This window comes from Akebia trifoliata, chromosome 11 (assembly GCF_017979445.1).
Source record: "Akebia trifoliata isolate Shusen 1 chromosome 11, ASM1797944v1, whole genome shotgun sequence".
Classification (NCBI taxonomy): Eukaryota; Viridiplantae; Streptophyta; class Magnoliopsida; order Ranunculales; family Lardizabalaceae; genus Akebia; species Akebia trifoliata.
Genome location: NC_141385.1, coordinates 23,090,425 through 23,117,563, shown reverse-complemented (window position 1 = coordinate 23,117,563; position 27,139 = coordinate 23,090,425). Strand labels below are relative to the sequence as shown.

The 27,139-nt window shown below is 34.9% G+C and overlaps 1 pseudogene across 1 annotated transcript; it reads left to right on the top strand.

Annotated features, from left to right (window-relative positions):
- Nucleotides 1-205: 205 nt before the first annotated feature.
- On the top strand, nucleotides 206-25,024 carry LOC147391149 (DEAD-box ATP-dependent RNA helicase 18-like; annotated as a pseudogene). The gene is made up of 11 exons (XR_015182634.1): nucleotides 206-656; nucleotides 7,137-7,373; nucleotides 8,162-8,422; nucleotides 12,413-12,492; nucleotides 12,601-12,706; nucleotides 12,828-12,941; nucleotides 21,665-21,764; nucleotides 21,853-21,942; nucleotides 23,826-23,930; nucleotides 24,002-24,145; nucleotides 24,357-25,024. The product of XR_015182634.1 is annotated as a DEAD-box ATP-dependent RNA helicase 18-like (transcript).
- The last annotated feature ends 2,115 nt before the right edge of the window (nucleotides 25,025-27,139 follow it).

Here is a 27,139-nt window from a genome sequence, read left to right as displayed (position 1 = left end):
CTAAATAAAAGAGAAGAGAAAGAAGGAGGAGAAGAAGAAAGATAGGCCTATTCGAGTTGGCTGAACTCCTTAACTAAATAACATTTTTATTCCCCCTAATTACAGAACTTCCGACTCCTTTTATCCTAATCATCTCTAATTAGAATAAGAATTCTATGCCTAGAAAAACAGAAAATAGAAAGATTAGATTCAAATCTGTTCTCCCAGCAGATCTATGCAAATCTATCCACATTTGCGCCACCTAATCGACCTTGAGAGTCGCAGCACCGAGGCCAAGAGCTTCGCCGTCTGAAAGAGATAGAGAGGGACAGATGAACAGAAAATACTTAAACAGATTCTCCCTATGCAAAACAGAAAATTCTTGAACAGAGAACGAAACCGTCATGTCCATGGCTTCCATAGACTTCCCTAACAGAGCCTTAACGAACCTTCGTTTCTCTAATCTTGACCCTCCTCTCCCTGCGCTCATTCTCGATGCCCTAACCCTAGCTAGTTTCGAATTCTGCACTCCTGTTCAAGCCGCAACGATTCCACTTCTCTGCAGCTTCAAGGACGTTGCTGTTGATGCCGCCACTGGTTCTGGAAAAACCCTAGCTTTTGTTATTCCCCTAGTTGAGATCCTTCACAGATCTTCAGAGAAACCGAAACCTCACCAGGTTCCTCTCTTAAATTGCTTTGAATTTTGTTATTATTATCTTCTTCTCAAACTAGACTTAGGGATGAAAGTCTCTTCAAACCCTTGTTTTTTGTCATGCTGATGAACCCCAAAAATGGAAATTTATGCACTGCTTAGTACACTACAAAGTTTTTGCCATGAAAGATTTACTATTGCTCGGTAACCATTGGGACATCTCTTGCGAATCTTTTTTTTATTTTTATTTTTATTTTTTTATTGTTGTGGTTGATTGATATTTGCAATACAAATTTCTGTTGTGATTTCCTGTCAAAATCAAGCCTGAAAACAATTTTAACTTATTGAATCTCAACAAAGAAATTATTCAAAAAAACCCTTGTGCAATTGAGAAGTTATTCTATATGGCAACATGAGTATCAATAATTCCTTTGATTATCTTTCTCAATTGTCATCACTGGCTGATGTCTGTTACTTCTAATCATAAGTGTACCAAAAGATCCGTGGTTCAATTGGTTGTTAGACATAAAACAATAGATCAAGATATATATATTTTTTTATAAGTGAAAATTTTATTGATAAGAGAACAAGGATTCCTCCAAGAAAGACATAGTCATCAATCAGCCCCTAATTTCATTTCCCATCTAAACAGAAAATCATAAAAAAACAACCCACTAAACTCCTTAAAATTCTTACACCAATAAAACAAGCAGCCAAAAATGCTGAAGATTAACTCCTAAGTGGTGCTTTCCTTACCACCAAATGTGCTTATGTTCCTCTCTTTCCATATACCCTTGCAAATTGCAAAGGGAATTAACTTCCACAGCTCTTGTATTCATTATGGTATGTGTTCTCCTTTTCTTTAAGCATGAATAAATATGCACTCACAACCTAAATCAATTAAAAAGAAGAATAAAATATTTCCTTAAATATTAAAGCAATTGTATATTTTATGTTACATGTACTTACTTCATCAAGTAGGCATCCTTCCTCGCTAAACTCTTCAAATTTCTATGACTACCCCTTATAATGCAAGGACTGCATTGTACTAATAGTGATTGTGTAATCACCTATGTACTCGATTATAGGCCTATATAGACAACATATTAGTTAGTTACTTGACATAAATAGAGTATATAATAACTTGATGAACTTGGTTTAGAAACTTACATTGATGAACTTGGTTTCTCAATGTTCCAATACTCATGCAATTTATTGACCATTTCCCTTTCCTAAGGTTTCTTTGGCTTTGGTGCTTGCCACCAAGGAGATCCAATATAAACTATGTTGGGAATTGGAACTCTTTTTCCTAGTTAAGCAGAAGCTACCTAGTTTTCCTTTCCCGGACTGCAAGTCAATGATATGAATGACAAAATGTGGGGTGGGGGGCTCTATATTAGTAAGCCCTTGGTTTACCACAAAAATCACTCTATCTCCTCCCTCAGATTGATTCTCTTCAGGCCCCTATCCTTACCTTGACTTTTTTCAGCCCCATCACCATCCCTACCACCATCTTCCCCTTCCCATCAACATCACCACCACCATCCTTCCCATTTCCATTCTCATTATCTTCATCCCCCCCTTCCCATCAACATCACCACCACCATCCTTCCCATTTCCATTCTCATTATCTTCATCCCCCCCTTCCCATCATAGTCATCCTTCCCCTTCCCATTATCACCATCCTTATCTTCATCTTGGATTATGCTATACTCCATTGGACTATCCAATGGTGTGCTAAATTTCCTTGCCCGTGCCTGGACATCTTCATCATCATCTTCTTTATTATCTTCTTTTTTCTATATATAGAAAAGAAAATTATATAACTAACAACATTTAACATAAATGAAAACAAGTTACAAAAAAAGGTTTGAACCTTTACCTAATTGCTAACTTACTTAACTTAAATTTTCAGCATCCTCAATGCGTAGCAACTTATGATCTCATTCTATTCAACTATTGTAATTTCTAGAGAATCAACTTTATATTCTAGATTTTTAACTTCATCTTGAAGCTCATGTATGAAAGTCATAAAATTCTTTTCTTTTGAATGGTTTCAAATGAGCCATATCTTGAACCTTTTTATCTTTCCCACTTACTCCGTTTCTCTCTCTCTCCCTCTCTTTGTCTCCATCTCTTTCTCCTTCTCCATCTGTATCTCTTTATCACTTTCCTACATCCATCCCTAATAGTTTGTGCGAAAGAGTGAGAGAGACAAAAAACAAGGGTTTTAAGATACTTTCATCCCTAAATCCAGTTTAAGAAGAAGACAATAATAACATAATTCTGAGCAATTTAAGAGATGAACCTGATGAGGTTTTGCTTTATCTGAAGATTTGCGAAGGACCTCAATGAGGGGAATAACAATAGCTAAGGTTTTTTTAGAACCAGTGGCGGCATCGATAACATCCTTGAAGCTACAAAGAAGTGGAATCGTTGTGCCTTGAACAAGAGTGCAAAATTCAAAATTAGCTAGGGTTAGGATATGGAGAATGAGCACAGAGAGAGGATGGTTAAGGTTAGAAAAACGAAGGTTCGTTAATGCTCTATTAGGAAAGTCTGGGGAAGTCATGGACAAGATGATTTTAACTTGTTTTGTAGACCCATTTGGATCCAACAATGTTCACAGATTCGTCTTGGATCTAAATCCTATGTCTCGTTTTGCTTGAGAGTAAGAATTTCTTTATCCATGGCATTTTGCTATTCGACATGCTTGGCAGATGTTTTGTAATGCTTGAGTTCTGTGATCAAGTTGGGAGTCATAAAAAATGATTTTGAGGTAGAAAACAAGGGAGAAGGTACATATAAGGGATATCGAGAAACATAGGAAGATGGTTTAGTGCCAAACGCTTTGGATCTTGTAACCATGGGATGAACATTGGAAGATGGTTTAGATGAATTTGAAAAAGATGAATGTGTAGGTGAAACTATAGGTAAGTTGATAAATAGGGTGCCACCAAGTGGAAGTGGGGTTGAAGGAGGAAAAGAGGTGATTGAATTTTCGGAAGATGTTGATGTACCCTTGGAAGAGATTGGAATGGTCAATGGAATTGGTGATGTTGTTGGGACATTTTGAGAAGGTGTTGGGGCAGGTAAAGCCATTTTAGAAGGAGAGGTTGTAGATTTTGTGGAAGATGTAGCGACATTGGTTAGTGATACTGGGAAAGTAATTGAAGGAGAAGAAGATATAGGACTGACAGATTGAACTAAATCAGAAAAAATAGCATCATCAATAGAAGTGGAAATGTTTTTTTTTTTTTTTTTTTTTTTTCTTATCAAAAAAGGGGAAAATGGATTCATCAAAAATAACACGACGAGAAACATAAATCTTATCGGAAGGAATGTGGAGACTCAAATCCCTTGTGAATGTTACTATAACATATAAAAACACATGGTAGATTTTTTGGAGAAAGTTTATTTTTAGCATAGGGTTTAAGATAAGGAAAACAAAGTGTACTAAAGGTTTGGAAAAATGAATAGTCCGGTGACTTACCATAAAGCATGTAGTATGAAGGTTGATGTTGAAGAACTGGAGTATGCAAGCGATTTATCAAGAACGTGACAGTGGAGCAGGTTTCAACCCATAGTTTGGATGGAGCATGACTTCGGAAAAGCAAAGTGAGTTATGTTTTGGTGATATGTCGATGTTTTCTTTTAGATAAATATTGTCGAGTTTGATATTTTTTTGTTAAACAATTATCAAACTCGAAAATTATTACCAAACTGAAGTTCAAACAAGAATTGTCGAATTTGACAATTATTCTAAATAATTGACGAGTTTGACAATTTTTTAAAATTATTGTCGAACTCAACAATTCTGTAATTCAAATGAATGTTGAGTTGACAATCTAATTAAATTATTGTCAAACTCAACAATTATATATATATATATATTATTGTCGATTCCACAATTTTTATATAAAATTAACGTCGAGGTTAGTATAATTATATTGAACCCGACATTGTAAATCTGAAATGTATTTGTTTTTCAGAGTAATACATTAACAATTAAAATGGTAGAACAACATTATTACAAGATTAACAATGAACTATTTGATGATGTTAATTATAATACATAATATATATATTTATAACGACATAGTAATATAGAAATAACATTGGTTTTTAATTGTTAGAATAATAATTAAATTTTAAATTGATTTTGAACAAAATGAACTAACTTTGATGAATGTTAATAAAAAAACGAAGTGCAAAATAGAAAAAACAACTACAACGTACCTCATTGAAATACTTCAAAAAACCCTACAAAAATTGGTTGTTCCTTCCTTTTTCCTTGTTTTATGTTGGAATACAAGTCCTAAATCATATTTTTCTGCCGAAAATTGAACGGTTATTGGTGAAAACCGGCGAGGTCGAATGGTTAGCTTAGTTTAGGAATTTCAATCGAAAAATAAGAGGAAAATGAGTTTGAGGGACCGATTATAAAAAATGAATTTACTAAATGGACTATTTAGCCAACCCCCAAAGTCAGGTATTAATTATAAAAAAAACCTTCCACCAGGGATCATTAATTTATTTTTCCTCTTTAAAACAGAAAATACTCGAATAGAGAGAACGAAACCGTCATGTCCATGGCTTCCCCAATAGAGCCTTAATGAACCTTCGTTTCTCTGACCTTAACCCTCCTCTCTCTGCGCTCATTCTCGATGCCCTGACCTAACTGGTTTCGAATTTTGCACTCCTGTTCAAGCCGCTATAATTCCACTTTTCTGCAGCTTCAAGGACGTTGTTGTTAATGCCGCAACTGGATCTGGAAAAATCCTAGCTTTTGTTATTCCCCTCATTGAGATCTTCCGCAGATCTTCAGAGAAATTGAAACCTCACCAGGTTCATCTCTTAAATTGCTCTGAATTGTGTTATTATTGTCTTCTTTCCAAATTGGATTTAGGGATGGAAGTTTCTTAAAACCCTTGTTTTTTGTATTGCTAATGAACCCAAAAAATGGAAATTTAGGCACTGCTTGGTACATATCAAATTTTTTGCCATGAAAGATTTACTATTGCTTGGTAACCATTGGGACATCTCCCGCGAATCTTTTTTTTTGTGGTTGATTTATATTTGCAATAAATTTTGTTGTTGTGATTTCTTGTCAAAATAAAGCTTGAAAACAATTTTAACTTATTGAATCTCATCAAATAAATTATTCAAAAAAATAAAAAATAAAAAATATAAAACTTGTGCAATTGAGAAGTTATTCTATATAGCAACATGAGCATCAAGAATTCCTTTGATTATCTTTCTCAATTGTCAACACTGGTTGATGTCTATCGCTTCTGATCTTAAGTGCACCAAAAGATCCGTGGCTCAATTGGATGTTAGACATTAAACAATAGATCAAGATATTTTTATTTTAATAAGTGAAAATTTTATTGATAAGAGGACAAGGAGTCCTCCAAGAAAGACAAAGTCATCAATCACCCCCTAATTACATTTTTCCATTTAAACAGAAAATCATTAAAAAATAACCCATTAAACTCCTTAAACTTCTTACACCAATAAAACAACAAACCAAAAATGCTGAAGATTAACTCCTTAGTGGTGCTTTCCTTACAACCAAATGTGCGCATGTTTCTCTTTCCATATACCCCTGCAAATTACAAAGGGAATTAACTTCCACAAAATCTTCAACTTGCCAGAAAAGGAAGGGGATTTCTATTAAAAAAGGAGAGAAATAATTGAGGAAGGGTGACACCAAGAAACCTTAAATAACGAATCACAAAGCTAGCACTATTGAGTAGAACATTCCTTTTGAACTCAAACTCCTTAGAACCTAAATAAATCACATGATGATGAGCAATAGGGCCCATCTCAAGAAGACTGACTTGCTAGAAAACCACCCCCTTAAAATCTGAAAACTGACTCCAATCATCCGAAGAAACTAGAGGACCTGGCTACATATCAATGGAAATGCTATTGGTAATCACACTTGGACCTTTCTATGTTTTTTTTTTCTTCAATCTTCATGCTTCGAATTGGGGTTTATCCTTAAGAACTTCGAAGTGGATCTTGTGGAGCATCCTTCACTTTGCTATCTCTTGGAAGTTGGGGAAGGAGAAGAATACACACTTTTAAAGGAAAAGAGTTGTCCCCAGAGGATCTCATTTTGTCTATTTTGGGCTTGCTATTTTTTGGGGGAAAGTTTTCAAGGAATTTAAGGGTATCTTTTTTTGAGGGCTTCATTGTAAGGAGAGAGTACATTTGTAATTTGGAGTCTGTTTAGTGGTATTTTTCTGTTTTTTTCTCCTCTTTTGATGAGTTCTTGTATTTTGGGGACTTCTTTTCCTCATCTTTTCTATAATTAAAATTTTAACTTATAAAAAAAAATGTATTGTTATTATATTTTCTTTTTCAATTTCAGTTTTGGGGATTACATGTCTTGAATATTGATAAACATATTTATTTTACTCTCTTTTTTAAAAAGTTTGTTACTTTTATATATGTAGCTAACATAGTTTGCATAAATGGTTGTGCACATTGTTTGTAGGTCATGGGAATAATTCTCTCTCCAACAAGAGAGTTGTCATCACAAATATACCAAGTTGCACTGCCTTTCATTTCAACATTATCAAATGTTAAGGCCAAGCTCGTGGTGGGGGGATTGGGCATAAAAGCTGACATGAAGAAAATAGAGGAGGAAGGAGCAAATTTACTAATAGGGACACTTGGGAGGCTTTCTGACATAATGGATCGGATGGATATCTTAGATTTTCGTAATCTTGAGGTATTTATTTTGTTTTTTGAACTTATTTTTTTATGAAATATTTGGGAACTTGGTTTAGTCATGGAATATTCAGAAAATTTCGTAATTGTTTCACATAAAACTTACTATAAAACTATATGTTTTTAGATTCATTTTTTTATGCCAAGCAATCCAAATAGCATAACCTATCTAGTTAGCTTATATTAAAAATATTCAAATTGTATCTTTGGCGTGGAGGTGTGGTGTGGTAGTGGTGTTGGTAGCATTGACATCGTGTTGGCAGCAGTGGGTGATTACTGCGATGGTGGTGCGGTAGTGGTGTTGGCAGCAATGGTAGGTGATTACTGCAGTGGTGGTGAAGGTGTGAGTCAAAGAAAGAGGGGAAACAGGGAGATAGAAGGTGGAGAGTGGTTTTACAATTTTCCTAGAAAAGCAGCATACCATATTTTAAATGATTTCCCAGTTTAGGATCTTTGATGTGCAGTTTTTTTTTTTTTTTTAATTATTTTTTATCAATGAATTTAGTGTTTCACGAAACATGCACCGAAATTTCTCGTGTCATGGGAAATTTACATTCCCCTCAAAATAAATGGAGCAAAATTTAAGTGGTTTCTCTTCATCTGGTGCACATTATACATTATTTTGGTTTTTTTCTATTGGTTAACAAGGATTTGAAGATGTCGATTATGATATTGATTGGTAACATTGATGTTGCAAACTTTGCATCATCGGGGTAGTAATTATATCTTTGTACGTAATATTTCTAAATCCAATCCATGTTTTGTCTTTTATATTGTTGGCTGGTACAGGTTTTGATTTTAGACGAGGCTGACAGGCTCTTGGAAATGGGGTTTCAAAAGCAGATAAATTCTATTATATGTCGCCTACCGAAGTTTCGTAGAACTGGTCTTTTCTCAGCAACTCAAACTGAGGCAGTTGAAGAGCTCTCCAAAGCAGGATTGAGGAATCCTGTGAGGGTTGAAGTTCGAACAGAAGTGAAAATACAGGATGATTTGTCATCCTCACAACAATTAGGCCCATCCAAAACACCTCTGGGCCTTCATATTGAGGTATCTGTCATTGTCTTCTGTTAACTCTGCATTTCTGATTTATGTCTATCAAATTGAAATATGCATTTTCTTGGTCTTTTGGATGCGTTATTTGCTACTTTGACTGAGTTAGCTCTATTACCAGTTTATTGCGACAAATGCAATTTATTTGCTTGGTTTTTTTGTTTGGTTTGAATACTCATCATTCTTTGCTACATCCTTTGCTTTATCATGGTCATTTTGGTACAATCACCATGGCTTCATGCCTCTTTCTCATAATTGACTTGTATCATCATCTCAATGCTATTTTAAAGAGAAACATGTGTTTCATTACATGCCTTTCCTTAGTCATTGCTAAAAGCAACTCTCCATATTAAATTTCCTCCTTAACTACCATGAAACTTTAAAAGAAATGTAGTCCTTTTAATAACAAAACAACATATTTTCCTTGCACCAGTAAAAAATTTCAATGAGAGGCAAATCTTACTCAGCTTAGAAATGGGATTTTTTTGTGTGGATATTTTGAAAAATGATCAAACAATAAAATACACATAAGCGATCAAATCATAATAAAAACAAGAGTTGTCATATGAGTCCACACGTTCTTCCCATGCTACTTTGGATGGTGTTTTGATTCTTTTGAGTGGGATTATGCTTATACCTCTAGGTTTGTGTTCGAGTAGGGCTTACTCAAAATGCCCTTGCCTTTTGTAAATTAATGTAAAAGCTTGTGATGGTTTGAGAAAGGTTAATGTCTTATGTGTCATGTTTTTAGTGCATTGTGTAAGAGGTGTGCACTTTATGTAGATTAAGAACTTTATGTAAAAGCTCGTGCTGGTAGTGGTAATTTTAGGTTTTAGTAGATTAAGAAGTTCCTTTTAATTCTTTTACTCTCTCTCTTCTTTTCTTTCTTTCCCTCCCTAACCCTTTGGTAAATAGAACGAGCTATTCTAGATTAATATCATTAAATAAAACATCTCCCACCCCATATTTATTGAATTTATCTGTTTTCATGATTTTCTTATTTGTATATTATTGTTAGTGTTCTGTTCATCTAAAAGAGCATGCTGACGAGTGTTGAAATTGTAGTTGGATTTTCCAATCACATTAATTCAGTATCAAAGCAAGTTACAATCGATAACTAATTGGGTTTCTAGTTTCTTGGGTTTTTGGTTTTAGGAAAAAAAATCTTTTTATTATTTTAATCTTTTGAACTATGATTTCTAAAAGGTTTGCATTTCTTTTTCTCATTTTTTTGAGCTAGATTTTGTTGCTTTGAAAGAAAATTTCTACGATATTATTGTGTTGAATCTCAAACAAGCTCCCTTTCATGTTGCTTTTTGGAGCATATTTTAACATAGTAGGCACATTTTATTGGCCTTATTTCGAGTCATTTAGGTCTATGATGACCAACTATTTTTCAATGACTATCCAGTTGACAGAAAGGTCTGCCCATGGCATACCATTGATGGTTTTTGGGTTAGGGTGTGATGGGACTTCAAAACTTGAAGAGTAGATTTTAGTTTTTATTTAGTTTTCTATTTTTTGACTTTAATTTTGTATTTTTTTGGGCTTATTTTGATATTTTATTAGTTCATGTTCTTATTATAATATTTAGGGGTAGTTTAGTAACTTTAATTTGCCTTTTATTTAAGTTTATTAGGGTTAGAAAATTAGGAGAGAAAGTTACGAAATTAAGCTATTTATTTAGAATTTTAGTTTGATTAGTATTCTTAGATTTATTTTCTTTATATATAAATTGTATTAGGAGTTTTTTTAACAAATAATGATGAATAAAAATAGAGTTTGAACTTTGATCTTTCTATCAATGGGTGTGGTGTGACGCCATTTTGGAGTGAGTCCAAGATAAAGATGGACTCAATAGAGATGTTCTCAGATGAGCTAAAAAATATGTTGTTAGAATTACGTCAAATGTGCCACTCTCGGGCATATATTCGCATTGTTTGTGACTGAATTATAAAGGATTGCGAGGAACACAGGCAATTACATGATTCATGGTATGAAGAGCTCAGGCAACAAAACTTGTGCTCCAAGTACAATTGTTTTGGACACTATAAATCAGATTGCTCGAACTGGGAGAATGAAGCAACTGTGCTCAAAGTCCACGAGCCTAAACTCAAGGAGAGTAATGAAGAAATTGAGACAAAAATCTATTAGCCTGATTTAAGTGAGAGTGAGATTGATGATTGTGAGACATCATTATTAGTTCTTGAAGAAGAATCTATGTTTGGAAAATCTAAACAATTAGCAAAGAAAATTGTTGAGTTTCTACATACTTTAACATTTACACAGGTTGTCCCACGGATTTGAAAATGTAGATGATATTTGGGATAAATAATAAGTTATATTATACATAGAGCATTTAAGCTAGCTTTTATTATTGACAAAAAATAAGAGTCCAAGAATTATTTATTTGGTTTAATGATATTTATTGGAGCGTGGAGGGTGCATTGATTGAGAAGTAAGCTAGGATCATATTGCACGTGACTATAGATACTTCATTTACTGGGAATTACCACAATTTTATTCCGCTAATGGCAAAATCTTTCCAGACGGGGAAAATTGATGGGGACATCAAAGCTTGATGTTTTATTGGCCCATGGTCTTAGTATAATATTTATGGGTAGTTTAGTAACTTTAATTTGTCTTTTATTTAAATTTATAAAGGTTGAAAAATTAGGAGAGAGAAAGTTATGAAATTAGGTTATCTATTTGAAATTTTAGTTTGATTAGGATTCTTGGATTTATTTTCTCTATGTATAGATTGTAATATGATTTTTTTTAAATGAAGAATGATGAATAAAAATAGAGTTTGAGCTTTGATCTTCTCAACAATGAGTGTGGTGTGAGGCCATTTTGGAGTAAGTTCAAGATAACATTCTTTTTTTTCTTTTAATCTTGATTTTTTATTCTTCAAACCTACAAACTTACACTGTCCTGTATTAGGTGTTTCCCCGAACTCTGTTGCTGCTTGAGGAAGATGAGCCAACTATTACACTTTCTTTGGGGGTTAATTTTGGGCTCATTCAATGAGTTTTTTTTGGCAGCTTAAGTTGGTAGTCCAACGTCCACACATCCACATCCAGTTTGATTTACTCCATTCCCAAGTATAGACACCCCATTTTGGTAGCAACTCGTCGCCTTGGTTGCTGTGGATTCCTAGTGATGAGCAAAAAAAACAATTTGAGAATTGAAGATCCTTGGAGATCAGGGATCTTAAGGGGCTTTCTAAGTTGAGAAGATCTCGAAGGAGATCTATAAATAGAGGAAACCAAGAGAAAGGGGTTCGGAATCTTGGAGTGTCTAAGAGTTATTCTTGACCCTTTTTTCTTGTGAGGAGGTAACTTGATTGTTGGAGGATTTTGATAGGTATCACACCGGTATTACCACTCGACTAAGGAAGCAAGGAGCACATAAGGATACGTAAGAGTTGAGTTGTCAGAGGCAACATAGAATTTCCTCCATAGATGCCCCTAATATAAAACAATGACAAAATACCGACAAAGAGCCTTGCACTATTGTTTGCAAACAAATAATTGTATGGAAGATGATTGCAGCTCGTGGGGTTAAAACTTGGATGAATATGGGATAAAATTATTGTAATGAGTGTCCGTGCTCCAATTTTTGGAGTTCGTTTGTGTTAGAAACTTGAGTAAATTGCATCAAACTAAGTTTTGGAAAATGATACAATCTCTTCTTAAAAGCGGTTATCAAATTTCCCGAAGCATCCCTTACATTGTTATGGTGAATCATGGTGTACATAGACATTAAGACCATGTATTAAAGATCAATCCCTCATTTACTTATAAATGCATATCATCCTATTATTTGCATATATTAGTTATGCCAGCTGTTTCTCAAAATTCATTGCTGCAGCTTGCACCGTCCTATCATTTTTTATTGCTAAATCAACTTGTCATCAGTGTTTCGACAATATTTTCCCAACACTTGTCATTTGAAAATAATTTTAATTTCTGTTTGATCTTGAAGTATTTGGAATGTGAAGCGGACAAGAAACCATCACAGCTTGTTGATTTCTTAACAAAGAACATGTCTCAAAAGATTATCATGTAAGTTTTGTGGCTGGCATTCTGGGGTTTGGATTATTTATCTTCCGATAGAAGTAAGTATATGATTTAGTCTAATGACACTTTATAAATCTAATTTCTTCATTACAGCTACTTTATGACATGTGCTTCTGTTGATTACTGGGGAATTGTTCTTCCGAGGCTTGCTGCTCTCAAAGGTTGCCCCATAATTCCTCTTCATGGGAGGATGAAGCAGGTAAATCTTACAAGCACGTTTCACTTGAGGAATATCTAAGCTTCTCAGTTAATAGAACTAATTGTTCCTTTTACCCACATGAATGTCCATTCTGACTCATGTAGATCTTTTTCTCCAACAGATTGCAAGGGAGAAAGCATTGGCATCTTTTACAACACTTTCAAGTGGTATTCTTTTATGCACTGATGTAGCAGCACGGGGACTTGACATTCCAGGTGTCGATTGGATTTTGTAGGTAGATTCTATTGACTGGCACCTAGATGCTTTCGATTTTTATTTTTTTAATGAAAAGTAAGAGCCATATTTTATAGATATTTCATGTTTTAGTCACATTAAGTCCTAGTATAAATTATGAGTTTTAAAATCGTATTGGAATTTGATCTTTTAGGGAAATTTAATATTTCACTCTTGTATCAAACAACAAACGGAAAACTTGTGTTTATTTGCTGTTAGCAGGAAACATGTACATGATTGAGTAAATGGATTTGTTAGATAACAACTACTTGGAAAATTATTCATTTTTTTTTTCTTTTCGTTTACATTGCTTTCTGCTGCCAGTTGCTTTGAAGGACTGATATGAACCTTCTTGGATTAAGACCTTCTCTTGATGATCTCTTCTAAGAACCCTTTTATTCGAAGGCTTCGAACGTTCTAGATTGTTTTAAAACAAATTCAAAATGTTGATCGGACTAAAACCCCAAGGAAACTAAGTCCTTGAAACCTCAATCTAATGACACCACAAGGATTGATCACTTCCTTGATAAGTCGAAGAGTCATGTCTTTTCTTCAAGAACTCGAATGAAAACTCATAAAGAACTCATAAAGAACCCATAAAGAAAACATGAAACAAAACTAAAGTTTCTTTGAATAAACTTCAAAATCTCATAAGATGTAAATTATCAATTGTGTCTCAATTACAAAATGAGGTGCCCTTTTATAGACAAATTAGATCAAGATTAATTCTAATTAGTCCTTGGAAAAATAAAGAAAGTCTAATTAGTCCTTAGGAAATAAAGAATTCAAAATTAAGGACAATTAGAACATAACAATTCCCAATTAACCCTGGCATTCAAATTGATCTCTTGCATAAAAAGATAGTTGACCATCCTTGATGAAACTTTGATATCTCCAAAATTAGCCTTAGAATCTTCTAGAATGGCCTCTTTGTATTGGACTTCCACAATCAAGCCTTGCAATGCCTCTTCCATCTTCTTTGTCCTTGCCCTAGTCATCGGACCGCCAATTCCTTGCAATGGTTCTTGAGAAGACTTGGAAACAACAACTCGATCTCTATTATTCTCCCCCTCTTCGAAAAGATTCGTCCTCGAATCACCTACATTAAACAAGGATAAATCAGCAACATTAAAAGTTGCACTAACATTACCATAATCACTTGGCAAATCAACTTTGTAGGCGTTATCATTGATCCGTTCCAAGACTTGAAATGGACCATTTCCTCGAGGTTGCAATTTTGATTTCCTTTGGGTAGGAAACTGCTCCTTACGCAAGTGCACCCAAACCCAATCTCCAGGGTGGAAGATAACTTTCAAACGACCCTTATTGGCTTGCTTAGCATATTGCTCATTCTTCCTGTCAATGTTAGCTCGAACTTTGGCATGTAAATCTTTCACAAAATCTACCTTTTTCTTACCATCAAGATTAGCATGTTCATTAGTAGGCAAAGGTAAAATATCCACAGGCGTTAAAGGATTAAAACCATAAACAATCTCAAATGGAGAAAATGAAGTAGTTGAATGAATAGTCCTATTATATGCGAACTCAATATGTGGTAAACACTTTTCCCATTGTTTTAAATTTTTTTGAATGATAGCACGCAACAAGGTAGTAAGTGTCCTATTAACTACTTCAGTTTGGCCATCCGTTTGAGGATGTGCAACAGTAGAAAATAGAAGTTTAGTTCCTAATTTACTCCATAAAGTACGCCAAAAATAACTAAGGAACTTAACATCTCTGTCACTAACAATTGATTTAGGTAGCCCATGCAATCGAACTACCTCCTTGAAAAACAATTCAGCAATATGTGTTGCGTCATTGGTTTTAGTACATGCAATAAAATGGGCCATCTTACTAAACCTATCAACAACAACAAATATACTATCTTTACCATTTTGAGTCCTTGGCAATCCTAAAACAAAATCCATAGAAATATCAGTCCAAGGCTGATTAGGTACAGGCAAAGGGGTATACAAGCCATGCGGTCGAATTTTAGACTTTGCTTGCCTACATGTAATGCACTTGTCACAAACAGATTGAACATCATGCTTTATATGGGGCCAATAAAAATGCTCACGTAAGATATCTAAAGTTTTTAGGACACCAAAGTGACCCATTAAACCTCCCCCATGACTTTCCCTTACAAGTAATTCACGAACAGAACAATTTGGCACGCACAATTTATCTTTCTTGAAAAGAAATCCTTCATGCCTATAAAAGTCACCAAATGCACACTTAGCACATGCATTCCATACTTGGCTGAAATCAGAATCATTGGCATACAAATCTTTAATTAATTCAAAACCAAGTAGTTTAGTTTGCAATGAAGTAAGTAATACGTACCTTTTGATAATGCATCGGCCACAACATTTTCCTTCCCACGTTTATATTTAATTACATAAGGAAATGTTTCTATAAACTCCAACCATTTAGCATGTCTTTTATTAAGCTTACCTTGGGTCTTCAGGAATTTCAAGCTCTCATGATCAGAATGAATGATAAATTCCCTTGGCCATAAATAATGTTGCCATGTTCGAAGAGTTCTCACTAGTGCATAAAGCTCTTTGTCATAAGTAGGATAATTCAATGCTGCCCCACTTAGCTTTTCACTAAAATAAGCTATTGGCTTAGAATCCTGCATCAAAACAGCTCCTACTCCAATCCCGGATGCATCACACTCTATTTCAAAAGTTTTATCAAAGTTAGGCAAACACAACAAAGGTGCATTAGTTAACTTATCTTTCAAAGTTTGGAAAGCCTGATCATGCACATTAACCCAATTAAAAACAACATTCTTTTTAACAAGTTCATTCAAAGGTGCAGCAATAGAACTAAAATCTTTAACAAACCTTCGATAAAAACTTGCTAAACCATGAAAACTTTTTACCTCGTTCGCATTCTTAGGTGTAGGCCAATCCTTTATTGCCCTTACCTTTTTCTCATCAACGCTAATTCCCTGCGAACTAACAACAAATCCAAGAAACACAACAGATTCCATACAAAATGTGCATTTCTTAAGATTAACATATAATTGATGTTCTCTTAACACACTAAACACAGCATGCAAATGCTTCACATGGTCATCAACATTTTTGCTATAGACTAAAATATCATCAAAGTAAACTACCACAAATTTTCCCATGAAAGCACGCAAGACATGGTTCATTAATCTCATGAATGTACTAGGGGCGTTAGTTAAACCGAAGGGCATTACTAACCATTCATACAACCCATATCTAGTTTTAAATGCAGTTTTCCATTCATCTCCCTCTTTCATGCGAATTTGATAATACCCATTCTTTAGATCAATTTTAGAAAACAAACGAGAGCCATGCAATTCGTCAAACATATCATCTAACCTAGGGATAGGATGCCTATATTTTACCGTTATCTTATTAATAGCTCGACAATCCACACACATGCGCCATGTTCCATCTTTCTTTGGTACTAAGAGAACAGGAACCGAACATGGGCTGAGACTTTCCCTTACAAATCCCTTCTGCAACAGTTCATCCACTTGCCTCTGTATCTCCTTTGTTTCCTCGGGATTAGCTCTATAAGCAGGTCTATTTGGTATAACAGAACCAAGTAAGAAGTCTATTTGGTGCTCAATTCCTCTTAAAGGAGGTAAACCATGTGGAATCTCCTCGGGAAAAAGATCCTCAAAATCCTGCAATAAAGACAAGACAACACTAGGCAAAGATGAGTTAAGATCGTCAGTAGAAAAATAAACATCTTTGTACATAAGAACTAGAACTTGTGGCCTTGCTATCATTACACTTTTAACATCATATTTGTCAGCAAGTACACTCAGTACTTTATTCTTCTCTCCAGGTTGCTCACTTTGCTCTCCTTTTTGCTCACACCTTTGTTTCTCTCTCTTTTTGCACTCACTTGCTATCCTAACCTGGTCCTCATAAGCTTGCAAAGGTTTGAGAGGAGCCAATATAATTTTCCGATTGTTCATTACAAAAGAATAACGGTTTTTATACCCATCATGCGACACTCTCCTATCAAATTGCCACGGTCGACCGAGCAATATATGACCAGCATGCATCGGTGCCACATCACAAATAACCTCATCCACATACTTGCCTATTGAGAAAGGAACCCGAACTTGCTTGTTTACCTTCACTTCTCCACAATCATTCAGCCATTGTAGCTTATAAGGTTTAGGATGTTTCTGCCATTTCAAATTCAATTTCTCTACCAACAAGGTACTAGCAACATTGGTACAACTCCCACTATCAATAATCAATGTACAGACTTTATCCTTCACATGGCATCTTGTGTGAAAAATATGCTCACGTTGCTCCTCATCTCCTTCATCCTTAGGCTGTATACTCAAAGCTCTCCTGGTGACAAGTAAATCACCATGCACAGGCTCTTCTACTTCAACATCAGAACAATCCTCTAATGGAGGCATCTCGTTGTCACTTGAACTAGCACTTTCAATGTCTCCGTTTGCCAATACAACCATAACCCTTTTGTTTGGGCATTCAGAAGCAATATGTCCAAACCCTTGGCACCTAAAACACTTAATCTGACGTGACTTAATAAGAGGCTTTGTTTCAGGTCTATCTTTAGGAATAGAAACCAAAGGCTTTGACTTTGCGTCTTCTTTTGGTTTGAAAGGAATTTTGTTGTCCTTCCAATTTGGCCTCCACAGATTATTAGAAGATGATCCAGATCTGAACCTTCTAGACTTGATTTGCTTTTCCACTTTAATGGCTTTGTGCAGTAACTCTTCCATCTCCACATAATGGTGCAACTCAACCACATCAACAATCTCTTTGTTCAATCCGGCAATGAATCTAGCCATGGTTGCTTCTCTATCTTCCTCTATGCTTGCTCTAATCATAGCAATCTCCATTTCTTTATAATAATCCTCTACACTCATGGATCCTTGAACCAACCCTTGCAATTTAATATACAAATCTCGATAGTAATGGCTAGGAATAAATCTTTTACGCATCACTGACTTCATCTCATCCCATGATCGAATAGGTCTCTCACCATTTCTACGCCTATTGATCACCAATTGATCCCACCATATACTGGCATAGTTTGTAAATTCCACTGCGGTTAGCTTTATTTTTTTATCCTCGGAATAATTATGACAATCAAAAACGTGTTCAACTTTCCTTTCCCACTTCAAATATAATTCAGGATCATTCTTTCCGTGAAAGGTCGGAATCGTCATCTTTATGCTACCCAAATTGTGATCTTCTTTGAAATCTACTTTCTTATCCCGTCGATAATGTACTCTCTCCGCTTCGGAATGAATATCTTCTTCTCCGTCGAACTCATGTCTTCGATATGGTTTAGATTCATTAGAGGATTCCATATTGTCCAACCTTGAATTCAACAATTTAAATTGATCATGAACGGCCTTGATGAATAATTTTAAGTCGGTCTCATGTGGTTCTCCCCCTTCCTTACTCATGGTTGAAACCCTGTAAGTTAAAATAAACGAAAACAACAAAAAATATGCAACAATCTTGTAAGTCCCGGAAAGTGATGAAAATGATGGAATTGAAGGTCGAAACGGTGTGGAACGAGGCTATGCCTCGTTCAACTTGTAGATCTCGAAAAGAGCTTCGATTTGATATGCACTAATAGTCGTTCCGATATCCGGATCAAAAGTTATGGCCGTTTGAAGTTAACAACTCCAATTTATCGATTTTCTGTAACTACAAACAGCAACTAACAAATCCTTTTTTTTTTTTTTTAAACCAAGCCCAGCAAAAAGAAACAATAAATCAGCCTTTAAGGTACTTAATCAGAAGTTAGAGTTCAATAACCGCAAAAATTCAGCATTCGATGTTCATACAACAAAAGAAAATTTGTGTATGGTTCTTAATAGAAACAAAAAATTCAACAAACCCAAAAAAAAAATTCAACATTTAACAGAAACTATGGTACGTAACACAAGCCCACGATTCCACTCTTAAAAGAAAACAAGAAAATTCGTTATGGGTGTTAATTTCAGGAAGAATAAGATATATAAAAAAAAATATAAAAAAATAAAAATTCTAGCAAAACACGTTACATGAATCAGTGAACAAGAAGTGCACAGATTTCAGCAAGTTAATTTTTATTGTTTTTTTTTTTTTAATTTTAAGAATTAGTTATTAACCACTTCTTTTTTAACGATTATATCACAGATTCAAGTTGGAAGGATTAGTGGCGCAATTACGTTGAAACAATTGCTGCAGTTTCAGCAAGAAATCCAATGTAGTTCAGCAAACAGAAAAAAGAAAACAAAACAAACTAAAACTTGTTGGTTGAATTCGAAGATGACAATCCCACAGATGGTTTTGTTCCTTAAAGACAGTCAAGAAAGTCGACCAATCAGGTCTGTTTTCAGCCAAAAGAATACAGCCCAAAAACATTAAGAGACAAATTCAGAAAATGCAGAAATTAAAATCTGAAGATCTATTGGTTCAGATCTATTTTCAGTCAAAAGAATTCAGAAATTCGTTTCTGAATTTTCTCAGTTATAATGTTTGGCAGACAAACTTAAAACAAGGTGAAAAAAATTCAGAAACATTACACCAATTTGGATGAAAAATATGAACTCGGCAAGAATTCCAGCAATAGAACGATGATCAGCAATTGACAACAACGTTTGAAGGTACTACGATGAAGATTAACAAATTCATACAAATCGCGATACAATGTCAGACCATTAAAGACAACTCTATGTCCAAGACAATTCTCCAAACGAAAATTTCAGAAATCAAGAATCACAATCGAGTATTCTGTTATGGCTGAAATTTCAAGAAGCTCAATTTGCAGATGTACATATAAGGAATTAGAAAGAATGTTGAAGATCGAACATTGATTTCCAATTTCAGCAAAATAGAATAACCAATAACACGTGGTGGCTGAATTCCAGAAATTTTTTTTTTTTTTTAATGAACACAGCAAAACATGGTTGTTGGGGCTGTGTTTCAGCAACAAATCAAGTTGTGGACAGCAACTTTGGTTTGTTCTTGTACACGAAATTAAAATCTGAATCTTTTAAAAACAAAGATGATCATGTAGCTCGTATATCTTAGATTGATTGTTGATGATCGATCACAATTTGTAATTTTAGCAAGAAAAAATTTCAAAATTCACAAAGAAAATACCGCAAAGAAAATGCAGAATTCACAAAGAACTATGTAAGAACAACTACGAAATTCAATGAATGTTCATGGTTTCCAACAAGAACGTATCAAGAATGTTTTGAAATAATAAAAAACCTGGTTTCTAGCCATCGTTGGCTTTGAATTGATATGAATTTTGTTGGGAAGCAAGATATACCACGTTTGATCTCCAATTCGAATGTCACCCGAACCAAATCTTCGAAAGATTACTTCAATCTTGATGTATTTTCCAGCAATCTTGAAGCTCTGATACCAAATGATATGAACCTTCTTGGATTAAGACCTTCTCTTGATGATCTCTTCTAAGAACCCTTTTATTCGAAGGCTTCGAACGTTCTAGATTGTTTTAAAACAAATTCAAAATGTTGATCGGACTAAAACCCCAAGGAAACTAAGTCCTTGAAACCTCAATCTAATGACACCACAAGGATTGATCACTTCCTTGATAAGTCGAAGAGTCATGTCTTTTCTTCAAGAACTCGAATGAAAACTCATAAAGAACTCATAAAGAACCCATAAAGAAAACATGAAACAAAACTAAAGTTTCTTTGAATAAACTTCAAAATCTCATAAGATGTAAATTATCAATTGTGTCTCAATTACAAAATGAGGTGCCCTTTTATAGACAAATTAGATCAAGATTAATTCTAATTAGTCCTTGAAAAAATAAAGAAAGTCTAATTAGTTCTTAGGAAATAAAGAATTCAAAATTAAGGACAATTAGAACATAACAATTCCCAATTAACCCTGGCATTCAAATTGATCTTCCAAATTGATCTCTTGCATAAAAAGATAGTTGACCATCCTTGATGAAACTTTGATATCTCCAAAATTAGCCTTAGAATATTCTAGAATAGCCTCTTTGTATTGGACTTCCACAATCAAGCCTTGCAATGCCTCTTCCATCTTCTTTGTCCTTGCCCTAGTCATCGGACCGCCAATTCCTTGCAATGGTTCTTGAGAAGACTTGGAAATAGCAACTCGATCTCCATTAAGGACTAGTTGCAAATTGGCTCTGTTGGTATGCTTATGGTTGCTAGACTTCATTTGCTCATTTCAGTTGTCAATAATTGAATTATGGAATTGTGAAATAAATAATTTATGCATTTCTGCCTCTTAAGATGTTTCTCAGCTTCTAGTATTTGGATCCTCATCCTCAGAAATATTAGCTTTAATTGCATAGTTCTTTATGCTTTCCCCATCCCGTGGATCCCTTTTTCTGAGAGTTACTATTGCCACACCAACTTTTGCTAATGCCACACCAACTGTGTGCGATTCTTTGGTGATTTACATAGGAATTGGTGTGGCAATATCAGTTTTTTTCTTTTTTCGTTCTTTCTTTTGTAAGTTAAAATTTTATTAGAGGAGAAAAAGGAATTGAGGTGACCGTGAGATTACAAAAATTTATAAAAAAGAAGCAACAGAAAACAGCATTCCTACTCCCAAGCCTCCAAAATTACACCCATGGACCTTCTAATAGAACTCAAATCACAATCACATTCTTGATAGAAATATGCTCCAGGTTTTGACAAATGAGAAAGGGGCATTCATTTATTTATTTTTTGTGCAGTATGATCCCCCCCAAGATCCAAATGTTTTTATACATAGAGTTGGCCGGACTGCACGGTTGGGCAGATCGGGAAGTTGCTATTGTTTTTCTCCTACCGAAGGTTTGCTTCTCACGTCTACATCACATGCAAACTTATCATCTATGTTTTTGTACATAGGGTTAATACATTGTGTTACTCTTCTGTAAAGGAAGAAGCTTATGTAGAGTTCCTGCATATAAGAATGGTCCCCCTTCAAGAGAAGAAATGTTCTGATGATGTTCCCGATATTGTTCCTGAGGCGAGTATATATCCTTACCATGATAACATAAGTGCTATAATCTTTTTTGCTGGCATATGCAGATTTTTATGCTAAATTTGTCTAGTTTTTGTTTTGTTCTTTGCATGCTTGATTATATCAAGATTCTTCATTTTAATCGATAAAAGATAATCAATGGAAATATTTTTTGATGTTGGCCATGCTTTTCACTTTTTCTGTATTTATGCTCAATCCAATATAAGTATGTTCTTCGTAGTAAAAAATTATATCAAGACACAGACCTTGTGTTATGAGTTACAAGCCCAAAGATGTATGGGCTTAACTTAGCGCACTGCTAATGCAATGATGGGACGTCAGAGATCATGAGCCTTTTCCATCAGCTCATTAGATTTTATATTTAATTTAGTTTTATGTTCAGAAGGATCCATTTGGTGATTAGGAATGATATTTTGGGCTTATTTTATGTTTTTGATTTTATATTTAATTTAGTTTTATGTTCAAAAGGATCCATTTTAGTGATTGGTATTGGTATTTTGGGCTTATTTGAAGTTTTATTAACCCATGGTCTTAGTATAAATGTTTGGGGTGGTTTGGTAACTTAAGTATGTCTTTTTATTAAGTTTATACGAGTTGAAAATTTAAGGGAGATAAACATATGAAAGTTAGGTTTTTTTTTTTTATTTAAAAATTTTATCTTTTAAGATGAGGGAAATTTTGTATTATGCTCTTTAAGATTTTTTTTAGTATTTAAAAACATTTTATGTTATTTGAGATGGCTTTTGAATAAAATTTACAGAATTAATGTTGGGCATTCAACTTGGTATTAAAGCCTAGGTTCAAAAAAATACAAATTAGCAAATCGTGTTGAGATGGATACTTAGTTGAACGCGCCACTCTCAAGCATACTTTTGCTATGTCCATGGCCGTATTATACATGAAAGTGAAGAGCGCAAGCAACTACGTGAACAACAAATTAAAGAGCTTAAACATCATAACTTATGTTACAAGTGCAACTGTCTTTGACACTATAAATTGCAGCGCAATGAACTGGGATAATGAAACATTGATACATACGGGATCGAACTCTATGAGCCTGAACCCAAGGTGAGTAATGAGGAAATCAAGGAAGAAATCCATGAGTCTAACCTCATAGAGAGTGAGATTAACGAGTGTGAGACATCATTAGTTCTTGAAGAAGAATCTATGTCTGAAGAATATGAATAACTGGCCAAGGAAATTGTTGAGCCACTACATCTTTCACTGGTCTTATCCCATAGAGAAGAAAAGGTAAATTATATTTTGAATAAATCAAGGGTTATGCCATACATGGAGCATTTCAGAGTGTCAACTTTTCTTGCCAGAGAATAAGAGTCTAACAATTATTTATTTAGTTCGATGGTATCTATTAGACCATGGAGGGTGCATTGGTTGAGAAGCAAACTAGGATCAGATTGCATGTGGATGATAGGGACTTGATCTGTTGAAACTTATCGTTTGGATTTGTATAATGATAGCATTGGCATTAAGGAATTCTATTTCATGGCCTTAAAACTGTTTTTCTTTTGAAATTTTTGTTAAGACTTAAGAATTTGTTTTTTGTTTTTCATTGAGATTAAAATAAAGACCGACTAGTTGCATATCCCTTAATGCCTATTGCACTCCATCACTTAAAAAAACCCTTGCAATCCATTGATATAGGTGCACTCCCCCAAAAAAGTTGCACTCTGTTGGAAACTCAAATCATTCTATCACTCCACTTAGACCTGGCAGATTTTCGAGTTGGCTTGATGAGTTTTAAAACCATGGAGTTCTATGATTTTGTTTTACCTTGCATAATGTCATCTACTGGTGAAAATACTATTAATTTTAACATCATTTTAGTTTGGGTGAATTTGGACTTTCAGATACGATCTGCGGCAAAGAGGGACCGCGATGTAATGGAGAAGGGACTCGTCATTTGTTTCATTCATCCGTGCATATAAAGAGCACCATTGCTCTTACATTTTCAGGTAAATTTTAATCCTTATTCTCAAAACATTCTATGAAAATATTCAATTCCCTCACATCTAGTGTTTTGCAGATGGAAAGAACTTGAGATTGGGAAGTTGGCCATGGGATATGGCCTATTGCAGCTCCCATCGATGTCTGAGGTGAAGCAACACAGGCTCTCTACCAATGGTTTTGTTCCAGTGGAAGATATCAATGTTTCTGAAATCAAGTACAGGTAATAAACTGTTTCTTGATCTTTTTGCCGTATTTTGAGAGAAAATAATGTGGCCACTGGCTTGACCCTAAGGTCGGTCAACATGGCAGCACATGTAGCCAATGAGACCCACTATTCCATCTATTATACCTGTAAGATTTGGTCTCGACCTCAGCATCATTATCAAAGCCTTATCCCAAAAAACTAACTGGATAATAATTCTTACTACTAGAGATAAAGCTCGTGAGAAACAAAGACAGAAGAACTTGAAAGCAAAGAAAGCAGCAGAGAACCGAGAACCAAAACTCCATAAACCTAAGGCTAATCCAAATGCTGTCACTAGGAAGAAAACGGCTAAGCAGCGGAGGGCTGCTCGGACAATTGAAGACGAAGATGAGTTGGAGAGGGACCACCGCTTACTTAAAAAGCTGAAAAAGGGAACTATTGATGAAACTGAATTTGCAAAGCTCACAGGCACTGAAGATTTTCTTTGAAAAACACGATTTCACTGGATTGTGCTGTGTAGCAAACTCAGTTTTAATGGTTCTACTGAGCTAAAGAGGAGAGAACAATTGTCGAACAAATTTTGGGTTATTCTTCTGAAGTTAGCTTTTTGGGGGTGAAATACCCAACACGGACGAGAGGAACTCTGCTCTGCTGAAGAGGTCGATGAACAAGGAGAGGGATTATACAAAATCTTTGTTAAGGTTGAGACTGAAAAAAGAGGCTAAGAGGAGTTAGACTAATATATATATATACATTCCCAAGCTGTATGTTTAATTACGGCTGGCTGATGCAAAGGATGGGAAGTTATAATTAAACTGTTGTGGTTTTCCCCTATTCTGGCTATTTTCTTTTTAGAAAATTACCTTAATAATCTTAATTTTTGAGTCACCATTATCATCAAAGCATTATCCCAAGGATTTGGGGTTTTACCTAAATGAATCTGATTGCTCCTTTCTACTCTTCTCTTCTGTGATATATATATATATATATATATATATAGAGGACGGTTCAACAGCCTTAAAGTTTGCCAAGTTTGGTGCCAAACATTTTTCAAAATATGGGTTGGAAGCTTTGGAATGAGCTGATTTTTTGTGAGGATGATCTCTATTATGAGGAGATCATCCTCACCCAAAATCAACCTATTCCAAAACTTCTTACCCCATTAAAAGTGATTTATAAAAATTGGACGGTCCACGATTCTTCAAATTGTTAACTAGGCTTAGAAGTTTCAAAATGAGCTGATTTTTTGTGAGGATGGTCTCCTCACTAAAAATCAGCCCATTCCAAAACTTCTAACCCCATCAAAAATGGTTTACAAAAAATAGAAGGTCCACGATTTTTCAACTTGTAAACATGGAGTTACAAGTTTTGGAATTGGCTGATTTTTGGTGATGATGATCTCCTCACCGTAGAGATCATCCTCACCAAAAATCAGCCCATTCCAAAAATTTTAACCCATGTATAACAAAACGTGTTGGGTGCCGAACAGGACCCATATATATATATATATCCCGTTCGACACCCAACATTTTGCCCAACACGTTTTATCCTACATGGGTTAGAAGTTTTGAAATAGGTTGATTTTTGGTGAGGATGATCTCTATGGTGAGGAGATCATCCTCACCAAAAATTAGCCATTCCAAAACTTCTAACCCCATGTTTACAAGTTGAAAAATCGTGGACCGGTCATTTTTTGTAAATCATTTGTGATGGGGTTAGAGGTTTTGGAATGGGCTAATTTTTGGTGAGAAGACCATCCTCACAAAAAATCGGCCTATTCCAAAACTTCTAACCCATGTAGGACAAAACAGGTTAGGCAAATTGTTGGGCAAAATGTTGGGTGCCGAATGGGACCATATATATATATATATGGGGAGTGGTTCAGCAGCCCTAAAGTTTGCCAAACATTGTGTCAAACATTTTTCAAAACATGGGTTAGAAGTTTTGGAATGAGCTGATTTTTTGTAAGGATGATCTCTATGATGAGGGGATCATCCTCTCCAAAAATCAGCTCATTTTGAAATTTCTAACCTAGTTCACAAATTGAAGAATCGTGGACCGTCCAATTTTTGTGAATCACTTTTGATGGGGTTAGGAGTTTTGGAATAGGCTGATTTTTGGTGAGGATGATCTCCTCATCATAGTGATCATCCTCACAAAAAATTAGTTCATTCCAAAGCTTCTAACCCATGTTTTGAAAAATGTTTGGCATAATGTTTAATAAACTTTAGGGCTGTTGAGCCGCTCCCTATATATATATATATATATATATAGGGAAATGTTCAGCACCCTAAGTTTTACCACACACTTTAACAAACGTTTTTTGTCCTACATGGGTTATAAGTTTTGGAATGGGCTGATTTTTGGTGAGGATGATCTCTATGATTAGAAGATCATCCTCCCCAAAAATCAGCCCATTCCAAAATGTTTAGCCCCATGTTTACACGTTGAAAAATCGTGGACCGTCCATTTTTTGTAAACCATTTTTGATGGGGTTAGAAGTTTTGGAATGAGCTGATTTTTGGTGAGGATGATCTCCTCACCATAGAGATCATCCTCACCAAAAATCAGCCCATTCCAAAACTTCTAACCCATGTAAGACAAAACACGTTTGTTAAAGTATGTGGTAAAGCTTAGGGTGCTGAACGGGACCCATATATATATATATATATATATATATCTTTGATGAGAGAGAAAAAAGTGATTCGGCAATGATCCAATAAATTTCTAATTACTTTAGGGAGCCAAAATTTGTCCTACATGACTTAAAAAAGTTTCGAATTAGGTTGAAAATCACATTGTTTCTTAAAAAAAAAAAACCAAATTGATTTACAATCCGAAGGCAACATCTCGTTTGACAAACACTGCTGAAATTGATCTTAATTAAAAAAAGGGTAAATTACACTTTGACCCCTTGTAATTTGAAATAATTCCATTTTGATCCCTTAACGTTTTGCTAACGGCAGTTAACCCCCCTTTTAATTATCTAAGGGGCTCACTTACCTCCCT